At 36.1% G+C, this 13,290-nt stretch overlaps 1 protein-coding gene across 13 annotated transcripts in view; it reads left to right on the plus strand.

Moving 5' to 3' along the window:
* The window catches only part of FOXP2 (forkhead box P2), a 562,025-nt gene that overhangs the window by 458,375 nt on the left and 90,360 nt on the right, over window positions 1-13,290 (plus strand). The gene's annotated exons all lie outside the window — the stretch shown is intronic.

The raw sequence follows: 13,290 nt of genomic DNA on the forward strand, positions 1-13,290 counted from the left end.
TATGGAGCTGGAAGAGATAATGCATGTGTTATGGTGCTTTCCTTCCATGTGACCAGTCTTGATCCCATCTCTGGTACTACATACAGTCCCTTGAGCACCACCAGAAGTGAACTCTGAGTATAAAGTCAAGAATAGCCCTTCAGCATCACCAGATATAGCCCAGATTTTCCAGTCTCTTTTAAAGAAAGAAAGAAAAAATAATCTCTAAATGTTCATATACCTTAAGATTAGGTTGAGGTCAGTGTTACCATGTCACACCTGCCACCAAAATACCAACAATATATACCTGATATCTTTATATTATAAAGACTTTTTCTTTTTGTTAGTGCTTCTGTGTTATTTTTCTTTTGGGGTCACACCCAATGATACTCAGGAGTTACTTCTGGCTCTGCACTCAGAATTACTCCTGGTAGTGCTCAGGGGACCATATGGGATGCTGGGAATCGAACCTGGGTCAGCCACATGCAAGGCAAACTCCCTACCAGCTGTGCTATTGCTCCAGCTCCTCTTTTTGTTAGTGCTTCCAAATGTTTTTATTAATACATATTCTTAGCCATTCGTGCCCTTGCATATAAAATTTGTCCTTGTAAGCAGAGTATTGGTAAATTTATATTTAATCTGATTATCAAAGTGTACCTGTGTAATTTTAATAACAGTTTTATTCATGACATAGTTTGTAATAGGTATAAATACTAATAATGACTTTTATTTCAGTGAATCCTGAGTTTTATTTTAGGAACCTCAAAAAGTTCCGTTGATTACGTGGTTGTTTCTAATGGCTATGGAAATGACAAAGTCCTAATAATATTTCTGTATCTTTTAATTTCTTATACGGGCCTATAGTAGGACATGCATACAATTAATGGGAAATGAAATTTAGTATCAATTTATTTAGTAGCACTTATTTTATTGATTTTTAATTAATTTAATTGAATATTATATTGAATAAAAGCCCGTTATCCAGAAATTATTTTACATGTATTTCAGTAAAGTATAACTATTTTATAATGACACAAAAATAATGTGGATCAATTTATAGGTTAAGCACAAGAATTTTGTATACTGGTGTTAGTGTGGTATTTGATTCTATAAGCACATGAGTGTATGTTATACTGCAGAATTTTTTTAATGGACCATTATCTTCAACTATGATGCCAGTTTTGCTAGTGGCACCTAGTAAGTGCCAGAGTAAGTTGTATGATATGAGGTCATCAAAGGCAAGGCTCAGGTGCAAATACATCAAAGTTGTATTCATTAATATCAAAACTTTACTTACTATTGTAAAAACGAAAGAAGGGGGTCCTTTAATTGCTGAGCACTACAAAATGTTCTCAGAGCACTTGACTTATATTAAAATTTAATAGTCATGATTATTTGGGTGTTAAATTACTTTTTCAAACTGGGATTAAAGGAATTCAAGAAAATCTGATTTGCATTCTAAGAATAAAAGTATCTTTGACATTTTATGGATGGCATTTCGGCCACCAATAAATGTTTATCCAACTAATGACCAATTAATTGGTGGCAAAGAGAATGGATCTACTTGATTTGTCATTTCAGAAATGTTATAGATCATGACTAGGAGTATTGCAGAATTCTATGAAACTGTTTCATTATTTGGTTAACAGAAAGATTTCGGTATGCTATGTAGACTGGCAAGTTGAAATTTTATAGAATTAAATAGTTAGAATGACATGAATAAGTGAAGACTATAGCTGATATTTATACATTGTGCAGATTATATGATATAAATTATGTTTATAATTATTTAATTATATGAAATGTATATAAAATTATATAAAGCATAATATAAATTGTTAATCTATCATTTACCTATATTAATTACACTTATCTATGATCAGTAATAATAATTATTGATTTTTGCTTGTGAAGATTATTTTATATGACTTAATTTCCTTTCAACTCTGAAAACCGAATGTTTCTATTTTCATTATGAATAAGTCTGTAGCATATCTAATGTTTAATAGTGTAAGACATTTGATTTATTTCTAATTTGTTATTTCTGGATCACACTCCAGTGATGCTCAGCACTTTTACTCCAAGTTCTGTGCTCAGGGTTCACTACTAGTGATGCTCAGTGAGCTATCTGTGATGCTGACAATCAAACCCAGGTAAACCAAGTTCAAGACATGCACCAGACCAACTATCTCTCCAGACCTCTAATATATGGTATTTTAAAGTTATTAACAATAAATATAATAATGATCAGAAGATTCAACTTCCAGTTACAAAATGAATAAAATCTGGTGACTAAATGTTTATCATAGTTTCTATCAGTAATAATGTGTAATCACTTGTATCACTTGTCATCCCGTTGCTCATCGATTTGCTGGAGCGGGTGCCAGTAATGTCTCCATTCATCCCTGTCAGGTGCTAGTGTAGTACATTTAGTGTAGTGTGCAATGTATAAAGCATTATACATTTTATAGTGTGCAATAAAATTTATATTTGTAGGAGAGTAGATCCTGGGTGTTCTTTATACACCCACATACAAATAGCAAATGCAGAGTTCTAGCATAGTTCAAGCAGATGGAACACGCATTTCACATGTAGGAACCCCAGTCTCAATACCTGGCATCACATGGGCCCTCAAGCACCTCCAGAAATAACCCCTGAGCACCAAGTGAGAAGGGACTGGCCCCTCAGCTCCACAAGATATGCTCTTCAAATAAACATTGGCAAGTGTAGAAAGTGATGGATATTTTCTTTTGTTCTTTGCTTCAGTAAATTTATTTCTGGACATTTATTAATAATAAATCAGATTTATCAACAAAAATTGTGTTTGCTTCAGAATTTCAGCATTTTGATAATCGAAACAAAATGATCTTAAAAGTTAAGTACTGGAAAGTGATTTATTTAAGTAAGCAAAACAGATGAAATATATAAACATTTAATGACAGTGTGAATTTTAAAATAATATTAGGTGATGGGGATTTTAAGTAGAAAGAGTGTGGTCATCATTTCACAATATGTACATATATCAAAAAATCATACTCTCCACCTCAAATATATACAAAATTAGGTTATCTAAAAAATGATTTGCCAAACATTAGGGGAAAAGCTACTAAAGTCTTCAAGAAGAGGAAAAATATTATTTTAAATCTACAAAAATATACAGAAAGAGGCTTGGGAAATTGGTGCCAAAGATTCAAGGACACTTTCAAGAAACTGTATCAACTATATGACTATTTGCAATAGTAAACATAAAATAAATGTGACTAAATAAAACCTATTTTGTTTTCTCAGAATGATTTCCTATGTATATGTTTATGCTTATTTTAGGTGGTTGATTTCCCCTCAAAATTGGCACATGAACATCTTTAAAATTTATTTCAAACTAAATATTTCATTTAATTTTGAGTTTATAAAACAACATTATTATTGGAGAGGCTGGAGAAATAGCACAGCGGGTAGGGCATAACGCTGCTGACCCGAGTTTGATTCCCAGCATCCCATATAGTCCCCTGAGCACCGCCAGGGGTAAATTCCTCAGTGCATGAGCCAAGATTAACCCCTGTGCATCTTTAGGTGTGGCCTCCCAAAAAAGGAAGCAAAAACAAAAAAAGCAAAACCTTCAACAACCTTCACACACTTCCCTCTTATTGTGGTGGGAAGATGCTCGCTGGTTGGGGGGTGTTGGAATATGATCTATAATGAGCTACTGTGAACTACTTTATGAAAATAAAATGTATAAAATCGTAAAAAATAAAAAACAACATTATTATTGGGGCTGGAAAGACAATATAGCAGATAGGCACTTGCCTTGCATGCAGCAGACCCAGATTCAATCTCCAACACCCTCTATAGCTGCCAGAGTTCCTCCTAGAGTGATTCTAAGGAAAGAGCAAGGACTGAGTCCTGAGCAGTGCCAAGTATGATCTTAAAATAACCACATAGAAAGAAGGGAAGGGAGGGGAGGGGAGGGGATGAAAAGAGGAGAGAAGGGAAGGGAAGAAAAGAATCATGGTTATGTAATGTGACTGTTACAGCAGAAACTTCACTGTCACTGATCACTGTCATCCCGTTGCTCATCGATTTTGTTCGAGCGGGCACCAGTTACGTCTCTTATAGTGAGACTTATTGTTACTGTTTTTGGCATATCTAATACGCCACGGGTAGCTTGCCAGGCTCTGCCATGCGGGCGAGATACTCTCAGTAGCTTGCTGAGCTCTCTGAGAGGGGCGGAGGAATTAAACCCGGGTCAGCCGCGTGCAAGGCGAACCCCCTACAGCTGTACTATCGCTCCAGCCCACAGCAGAAACTTATAAATGTAAAATAATATATATAGCACAGTCTATATATTTAATTAGCAAAGAAGAAAATACGGCTGTCATCAATTTATTTGGAGAGTAGCTTTCCCAGCAGGGGCCCCAGGTCCATATTTGACAGTACTGAGCAAAGCCGACTATGATTCACTGATTATGCAGCAGATGGCTGCTCAGACCTACTGGTGTAAGCATCAGGACCCCAAATGGCAGGATGGAAGTTTGGGGGGATATTTGGGGATTCAACTCCGGGCCTCACTCACTCACTCATTTGGTGCACATACACCAGTTCTTTAAGCCATTACCCTGGCCTGGCTATCAAAATTTGTAGGGTTGGTAGATGAATCACATGTTTCAGTAACCCCAGGACTGTCCTGGTTTTTACCTGTTGTGCTGCAATTTTAAAAATTACCTTTTACAATGTCCCTATGTGTCCCAGTAGACCCTGTGCTCACCGTATTGAGTAGTCACACCTGGTTGGGCCTTTCACATAGATTGCCCAACATCCTTCTCTTTAGTCAATGGAGCTCTTAGAGACAGTGAGGAGGTGACAGAGCTCAACTACCAAAAGGGGGTGAACAATGTGGTATGACTTGGATCTGGAATAAATAAAAGAAATTAATCCAAGTTCCTGTTTGCTCTTTTGTATTCTGCTGCATGTTTTGATTTTCTAAGTCCAGAAACATGGACAACATGAAGCATGATATCAAAAAAGGCCATATGAAAAGTCTTTGTAATTTTTAAATGCAGTACAAATAGCATTACAAGCCCACAGTCTGGTTTAAATCAAAAGTTGTTGCTACGGGTTGGAGCGATAGTAAAGCAGGTAGGTCTTGCACATGGCCAACCCAGATTCGTTTCTCAGCATCCCATATGGTCCCCCAAGCACCACCAGGAGTAATTCCTGAAGCCAGCAGTAACCCCTCTGCACCGCTGGGTGTGACCTAAAAAGCCAAAAAAAAAAAAAAACAAACAAAATTGTTGATAGTACAAAGATAAATCAAGTGTAATTACTTATCGGAAATGAAATCTGCACCCTGGAAACTCACATTTGCATACTTTAACTCGGTATTATGGTATTATATGTTCAGAGAAGATTAGGTGACCCGGAAATGCCAGATGACATCAGAACAAAAATTATAGTCTTTGCCACTTTGACTTCTATAAGACATCTAAGAAATTGGTCTATATATATATTTAATGCAATGATTATTGCAAATCAGTATCCACATGGTACAGGTTATAACCCTGATCATTTCAGGAGGAAAAATCCTTTCTGACTACTACTATGTGGAATAAGACTTAGATCATGTGAGATCAAAGAAGTAAAACCAAGTGATTTCTCTTGCTGGGTTTTTGTGCTGACAGTCATCAGGGCCAGAGTGAGACCCATGTCATAAAATAAACAAAGCGATAGCTTTGAAAAAGGTTTTTAGTGCTACTGACAAGAGCCCTTTTAGAGGGATGGTATCCTAACTGCCACTCCCCTTCTCTCTCCCTTCTTAGAGAGGAAGGTTTGACTAGATTGACGTTTCTCCCAAACATGGAGTCTTCCAGACTGAAGAGGATGAAAAAAGAATAAATGGGAGAGAGCAAAAGTGCTAACTCTGCTCACAGGATGGCAGATAGCCCACGGCTACATACTAAGAGAGAACTGGGGAGGTGGAGTGGGAAAGTCTTGAGTATCCTTTTCTATAATAGTTGGGAAAACGAAACTCTTCTGTCTAGGATTGGAAATCTTTTTTCACATTTGACAAGGGACATGAAGCAATTTTTATTTGGGGCACATAATTCTGGTGGCGTATTCAACATGCCAAAAACAGTAACAAACAAGTCTCACAATTGAGACGTTACTGGTGCCCGCTACAGCAAATCAATGAGCAATGGGATGACAGTGACAGTGACATAATTCTGGTAACAATCCATGGTATTGATTGAAGAAGAAAATATTAATGGCCAGTAGGCTACTTCAAAGGCTAGAACAGTAGTTACATACACACACACACACACACACACACACACACACACACACAAAAGTTTGGAGGCTGGAGGGATAATGCAGCAGGTACAGCATTTACCTTGCATGCGGTTGATTCAGATTCCATCTCTTGCATCTCCTGTGAGCCTCAAAGCACCTCCAGGAACAATTCCTGAAAGGTGTGCCAGAAGTAGTCCAAATATAAACAAATTAAAAAATGGTGGAGTTTGTCCTCAAGACTTGAAAGAACATAAATGGCAAGAAGGATGTCAAACTAGACATTGTAAACAGGATTGGGCCAGTAGTAACTGAGAGATGGAAAATACAGTTGGGGTAGAGGCAGGAGCAACCTTGAAGGATTGAATTTGGCTAACTGGGAGAACAGTGGTGCATGCTAGTGAGACAGGATCCCCAACAAGAAGGGCAGTTTTTGCAGGTTGAGGATTAAGTATTAGGTTTGGATGATGTCTTGTTATCTTCAAATGAGCAACTGGCAGCTGTATTTTCAGATCTTGAACTCAGAGTCAATTACATGTCCTTTATGAACCATGATGTCGTTTAATAACAACTCACAGTCAACTCATCCTAGAAATCTCAGACAACTCTCCCTCTTCTGGAGCTCTTGGAAGATTTTAAACATGTGTTGAAATCCTAGTGAATTTGGAGGGCTGTGGAAGTGCCCTTCTGCTTCTGGCTGGCCTCTGTATTCTAACCGTGAGGTTTGTCTGCAACAGAAGAAAACTTATTTTGCTTTCTCCTCATTTTCCTTTGTACTTAGAATCCTGAATAGCAACCTAATTGGGGAAACCAGCAGGACCTTATAGAGAGGGAGACTTGGTAACCTGAATTGTGGAAGGGTTATCCTCACAAAGCCATGGAAGTGGAAGTGAATAAAGAAGTTTGGTGATAGCTTGAAAAGTTTTTTTTTGTATGTTTTTTGCAGTTATAACAGTCAAGATAGAGAAAGGCTAATAATGAACATCTAAATATATGTCAGTTCATTGTGCACAACACTCCGTGTGTTATTAGTGTTGAAATTAATTTTCTTGTATTATCTTCATTTTACATATAAGGAATCTGAAGCAGAACAAACTGGAATAACTGGGACACATTAGCATTGTAAATGCAAATGGATCATTCATTCATCCCTGTTTAGAGCCAGCCTGCTAACCCCAGTGCTCAGTTGTTGTACTACAATACCAATGATAAAGAAGAAAAGGAAGGAAGGATTCTACCTTGATCCAGCAGAACTCCACTAGATGAAAGCCTGCTGAAAATTTTTCTAGTGTCTGTTTATTTAATAAAGCCATGGATACAGGCCTGAGAAGATTCTATCATAGCCATATGATAAAATGTGGATAGAGACTTCAGTAAACTGTAATCCACCGAAGCTATCTGTTGGCCAGTACAAGACTAGATACATCGAATTTTAAGGAGAAGATAAGAAAAATGTAGAATGAGAGAAAAGAAATTGCGTCTACTAACTTAAGAAAGGGTGCATTCAAAGCACACTTTTCTACAATTATCCAAAGAAATTTAAACTAATTAGTGTATTCAGTAAAATTCAAGAAAACAAAAACTTTGTTAAAAAAAAACAGCTATTAGATCAGAGTGAGTTGAGAATAGAAGGTAATTATATAATTTTAAGTATAATATGATAAAATTATGACAAAATGAAGATTCCATAGCATTCAATAAAATGCCATATCAGAATTAAATTTTTCTTTAGACAAAAGTTGTTAAATGTAGTACTGACACTCTAAATAAAATCACTAATAATGGAGGAGGATTTTTTATTCTATAAAATATAAAAGGATTGTAGCACTGTCGTCCCATTGTTCATCAATTTGTTCAAGCGGGCACCAGTCTCCATTGTGAGACTTGCTATTACTGTTTTTGGCATATCAAATACACCATGAGAAGCTTGCCAGGCTCTGCCATGCGGGCGTGCAGCCTTTTTTTTTTTTTAATTAAATACTCTTGGTAGCTTGCTGGGCTCTCCGAGAGGGACGGAGGAATAGAACCTACCTGGGTTGGCTTCGCGCAAGGCAAACACCCTACCCACTGTGCTATCACTCCAGTCTACTAGATGGGAAGAGAATGCAGTTTGAACCTAAAATTAAGGGTATTTAATGAGAGAAATTTAGGCTCCAGACAGTACTAATTGGTTAGGAACTCACCTTGAACACTGCTGATCCATGTTTGATCTCCAGCACTATGCATAGTCTCCTGAGCCCTACCAAGAGTGATCCATGAGTCTAGATTCAGAAACAACCCCATACTACTGCCAGGTGTTCACCCCTTACAAAAAAAGAGAGAAAAATTTAGAACTGTGAATAGTGAATAGAAGTGATTATTTAACATAAGTATAAAAAATATTGAAAACAAAATAAAGATAAAAAAGAAGTGAAAGATTTATTATTTGATATTTCAAAGTCTATTAGAACATAAGTGCGCACGCACACACGCACGCACACACACACAAACACACACACACACATAGATGCATTGGAGTGATTTTCTACAAAATAGGCATGTGAAATGCACTGACCAGATTTCTTTCCATCTATAAAGCCAAAATTCTGAAATTACCGGGCATTGAAAAAATATTTGAATAGAGCATTTTTTCACTGATATTATTTTCATAGTGTTTTTTAAACAAAGATCCCTCAAATTTAACAACTTAAACTATAGACATTTGTCAGCAATTGGTGTTTGTGTTCTGGAGTCTCGGTCTGGCTAAACTAGCTTCTCTTCTTATTTCACAAGACTACAATGGGCTGTTTTCTCATCTGGAAGTCTCTACCTGAGGATGTATCTGGCACTACCAGCTTTATTTAAATTGTTTCTATAATTAGTTTTCTTCAGACGATATGGCAAAGACTTTGACACTAAAGGCTGCCACTTCATAGGCAAATTCATTGCAATGGCAGAATATTTCTTTGAGATAAGCAAAGTAGAGATAAAGTCTGAAAAAATAAAGTGTTAATAAAATGTAATCAAGAGATAATATTACATCTCTTTTGCCCAGTCTATCAGTTGATATAATTATCTTGATATTAGAATATAATTATATAGATATTAGAATCAGGTTCATCAAAAAAAAGTTTCTTTTTGCCACAATCACTTATCTTATTCATGTCAGTGTTTGACTTCATCTAGTACCTCTGCTCCGATCTTCAGAGCCTCTCAAAAACTTTCTCAGCTTCTCTGCATCCTGTTGTTGCTTCCATGACTGCTATGTCTAATTAGAATTTTATTCCCAGCATTATCAATTTCTGTCTCTTTTGCCACATTTTCAACTCTGTTGGCGAATTCCTTCTTTTGATTATCTACATTTTTAAAATGTCACATGGACTCCTAGAAGACAAGGAGACAGCAAACACAACTTCATTCTTTATTGCCTGTGCATAAACTAACAAATGCTTAGTGTTCAATCACTGCCAGACTTTGAAAGCAGTAATGTAATTGGTCACTGCACATGATACACATCTGTTGCTTACACTAGTGATTCATGAACTGAAGTTCTAGCAGCAAAGTTCATACTTTCTTCAGTTATTCAGAGTTTATATACTGTGGCAACTATATTATCGAGGGACTTCTGTCTATTATCTATACCATCATACCTAAAATCATTACATATCTGGACCATAAAAGCAAAGAATATTTGCCCAAGGAGTGGACTTTGGTAAATCGGTTTTTTTATTAGTTCTTCCTATTTTAGATGGTATTTTCCAAATGAATATTAATAACATTGATGAATGTTATTGGAGGTGTTAGTGGAAAAAACAATGATAGGCAGCTTTCAGTTTTTATAATTTAAATATTGATTATTTCTTACATATGTAAAGATTTTTTAAGGAAAAAATCAGCAACAAACAAAACTGTGAACACCTAAATGAATTAGAATATTTTCTTCTTTTAGGGATCTTCACATACAAGAGGAATGACAAACATTTAAACTGATAAATTTTAAAATGGAATAAGTGATTTTATATGCAGTGGCCAAGAAGGCAAATATCTAACTATGAAAATGGTGTGAATGTGATTCATTGGTAGAATCCATGCTTCACATTTATTGGGTCCTGCTTTCAATCCCCAGCACCAAAAGGTTTCAGGCTCCTAAATGTGAATTGATGTATTAAAAATAAAAGATGTCCAACAATTCAACTTTTTAACTCAAGATTACCTCTTCTACAATAATCCTTTCTTAGTGCTAAAGTTTCAGAGAGAATTTTAGATAGATTATAGAATATTCAGTGATTAAAATATAAGGATATGTCAGCTAGTTTCTTTAGATAGCTATAGTGAGTAATTTAAAAGTAGTTTTAAAGCCAGTGAAGTTGTCTTGTGATAATTTATTTTGAGTGTGCCCAAAGATAAAGCATAACTAAAACTTATTTGCCATATTGGAAACAGGAAATGGAATGTATTCTGATTCTTTTTTGTTGATATTGTTGTGGGGGCCACAGACAGCAGTACCCGGTAGCCACATGTACCAGCTTTTGAACCCAGGACCTCATATGTGCAAAGTTTGCACAATTCTAGATGATATGTATTACTGGGCCCAGATTACCCCTCCCCCTGCACCCTTCTGCTTTGTCAGAGATTTTTACTAAGGTTTCCAGGTTAACGATTCTAGTTTTTAAATTAAATCCCAAATCTCTTTTTTTTAATGTAGTGAGACTATTGAATGAGACTATTATGTTGATAAGACCATATGCAAAGCTTTCTGTTAGAGTTAGATCCCCTGAGAAGCATCTCTAAAGAATTTTCCTACTTTATAATGTCCCAACACTACTCAGAAAAACATGGAACTGGTTCGTGAAGAAACGTTTTGTCATTAACTCGATCCTTAAAATATTTCTTTCATTATATCTATTTTGTGCAAATAACACATGGAGCCCTGAGTACACAGAATTAAACATGATTATCTAGCCTTCTTTATAGCTTAGGGGAAAATACCTTCAATCTGGACACATTTATAGCTAAGTTCCTAAGACCTAGATTCTCTTTATAATTCCAGAACCTTTTTCTTGCATCTGCACCATACAACCAAAGCCTGGTATTCAATTATCGTGGTTCTGTACCTGGTTCTTTCCAAAGGAAAAAGTTTCTTTTTTTCATTTTTTTTTCCTTTTATTTTCATCTGGTTACATGGAATAAGGACATTGGCCATTTAGGAAGTGAGAGTTTGATATCCTGGATTTGAACCAAAAAAAAAAAAAAATCCCACCTGTGAAGGAAGGGATTTGGAACACTTACTGATTTAATGGGAAGAAAAACTAAAAACTAATCTTTTTCACCTTTCCTACTTTTAGACAGTTCTGTCACAATATTCACCTTTGCTCATCTGCTACTGCTGATCTATGCTTCGGATCCAAAAGTTATGGATAGAAAACCCATAGGATTAAAAATTTTGTGAAGTATGTGATGCTTCCCTCCCTACCCCCCCAAAAAAAAGTCTTCTTTCAAGGAGTGAATAATAAGATATAGGAAATGTAAATCTCTATTATAAATACAGGATTCAAGGGAAAGGTACAAGGCTGAAAGTGTGGTCCTAGTCTTTTGAGAGAATTGTCATGGAACACCAGGACACCAGGAATATCTCTAGAGTGACTGTTAAGGTGACAGGACAGAGCTTAGGACACCCGCTTTGGCATTATTTAATATCTCTATAACTAAAGGACTAGTAATTATCTACCACTTACAGATTTTGCCAATTGTGTATTATAGCAGCATTTGTCAAGTCTTTGATAGCTGCTGATGGAAAGTACCTTCATGATGATAATTATAAACCCATGGTGTTCCTAAAGATATTTGGTGCATTTTATCTAATTTTGTTATCACCTGTTTACTCTAAATCATGCTTCTTACTTCCTATTAGTGTTCAGCAATATTTTTTGATACATTCAAATAGAAATTTTTTTTTTTTGCTTTTTGGGTCACACCCAGCGATGCACAGGGGTTACTCCTGGCTCTGCACTCAGGAATCACCACTGGCGATACTCAGGGGACCATATGGGATGCTGGGATTCGAACCCGGGTCGGCCGCGTGCAAGGCAAACGCCCTACCCGCTGTGCTATTCCTCCAGCCCCCAAATAGAAAATTTTATTAACCTGATATTATCTTTAAATTTTTATCAGTGATCATAAAATATTATGGTCACTGCTATGTTAATTTGTATTACTGTGTCAGTGTTTATGTTTTAAATTTTTAAGAGTAATTTAAAATTGCTGCAGAGTATCACTATATATTTTGCTTTTGATTGACTCTTTAAAGCATTATGTTTAGAAAAATATTTATTTTAGTAAGCTGTGAATTCTTTATCACCTTAGTGTGCCCTGTCACTGTATTCTTAAAAACATTTTGAATTGGTAACATATTAACATAGTTTAAGATTCAAAAGATATGCAATGCAAAAAGCATTTCCACCCCTCTCCCACAGATAGTGGCCTTCCCCAGAGACAGCCAAACAATGGTACTTAGATAACCATCTAGAGACATTTTCTGCATATTTAAGCAATGTGTGTATTTCACGAAAGTGAGTACATTCTATTCACTGGGGTTATACCTTGCGTTTGACATTGAAAACTATATTTTGGAAATAATTGGTCTAACAGTCTAGCAGCCTCATACAGAATGCTAGATTTATTTTTATGAATGAATAGTATTGTACTAATGGGTTTGACCAGCCTTTGTTGCTACCTTAGATATTTTATTTCTGCTACCAAGCATGCATTGGTGAATAACTCAACACATCATTCCATATAATGCATTTAAAGAAACAAAAAACTTGAGGAATGATATTTAGAACTAGAATTCCTAGATTAAGTAAAGTGTTTTCTGTGTTCACAAAGTATGTAGGCACTGCATAATGCGTGCGTTCAGTGGCCTTGTTACCTCCCATCCTCCTCAGGCCTTCCCAGCATAGAAACAGAGAAATGGGGGAATCACAGCCTGATGGTGAAAATGGTCCATTTAATGCAGAGCTGCTAGCATACTTACAGAACATCTGTGGGGGG

Source organism: Sorex araneus, chromosome 1 (genome assembly GCF_027595985.1).
Source record: "Sorex araneus isolate mSorAra2 chromosome 1, mSorAra2.pri, whole genome shotgun sequence".
Classification (NCBI taxonomy): Eukaryota; Metazoa; Chordata; class Mammalia; order Eulipotyphla; family Soricidae; genus Sorex; species Sorex araneus.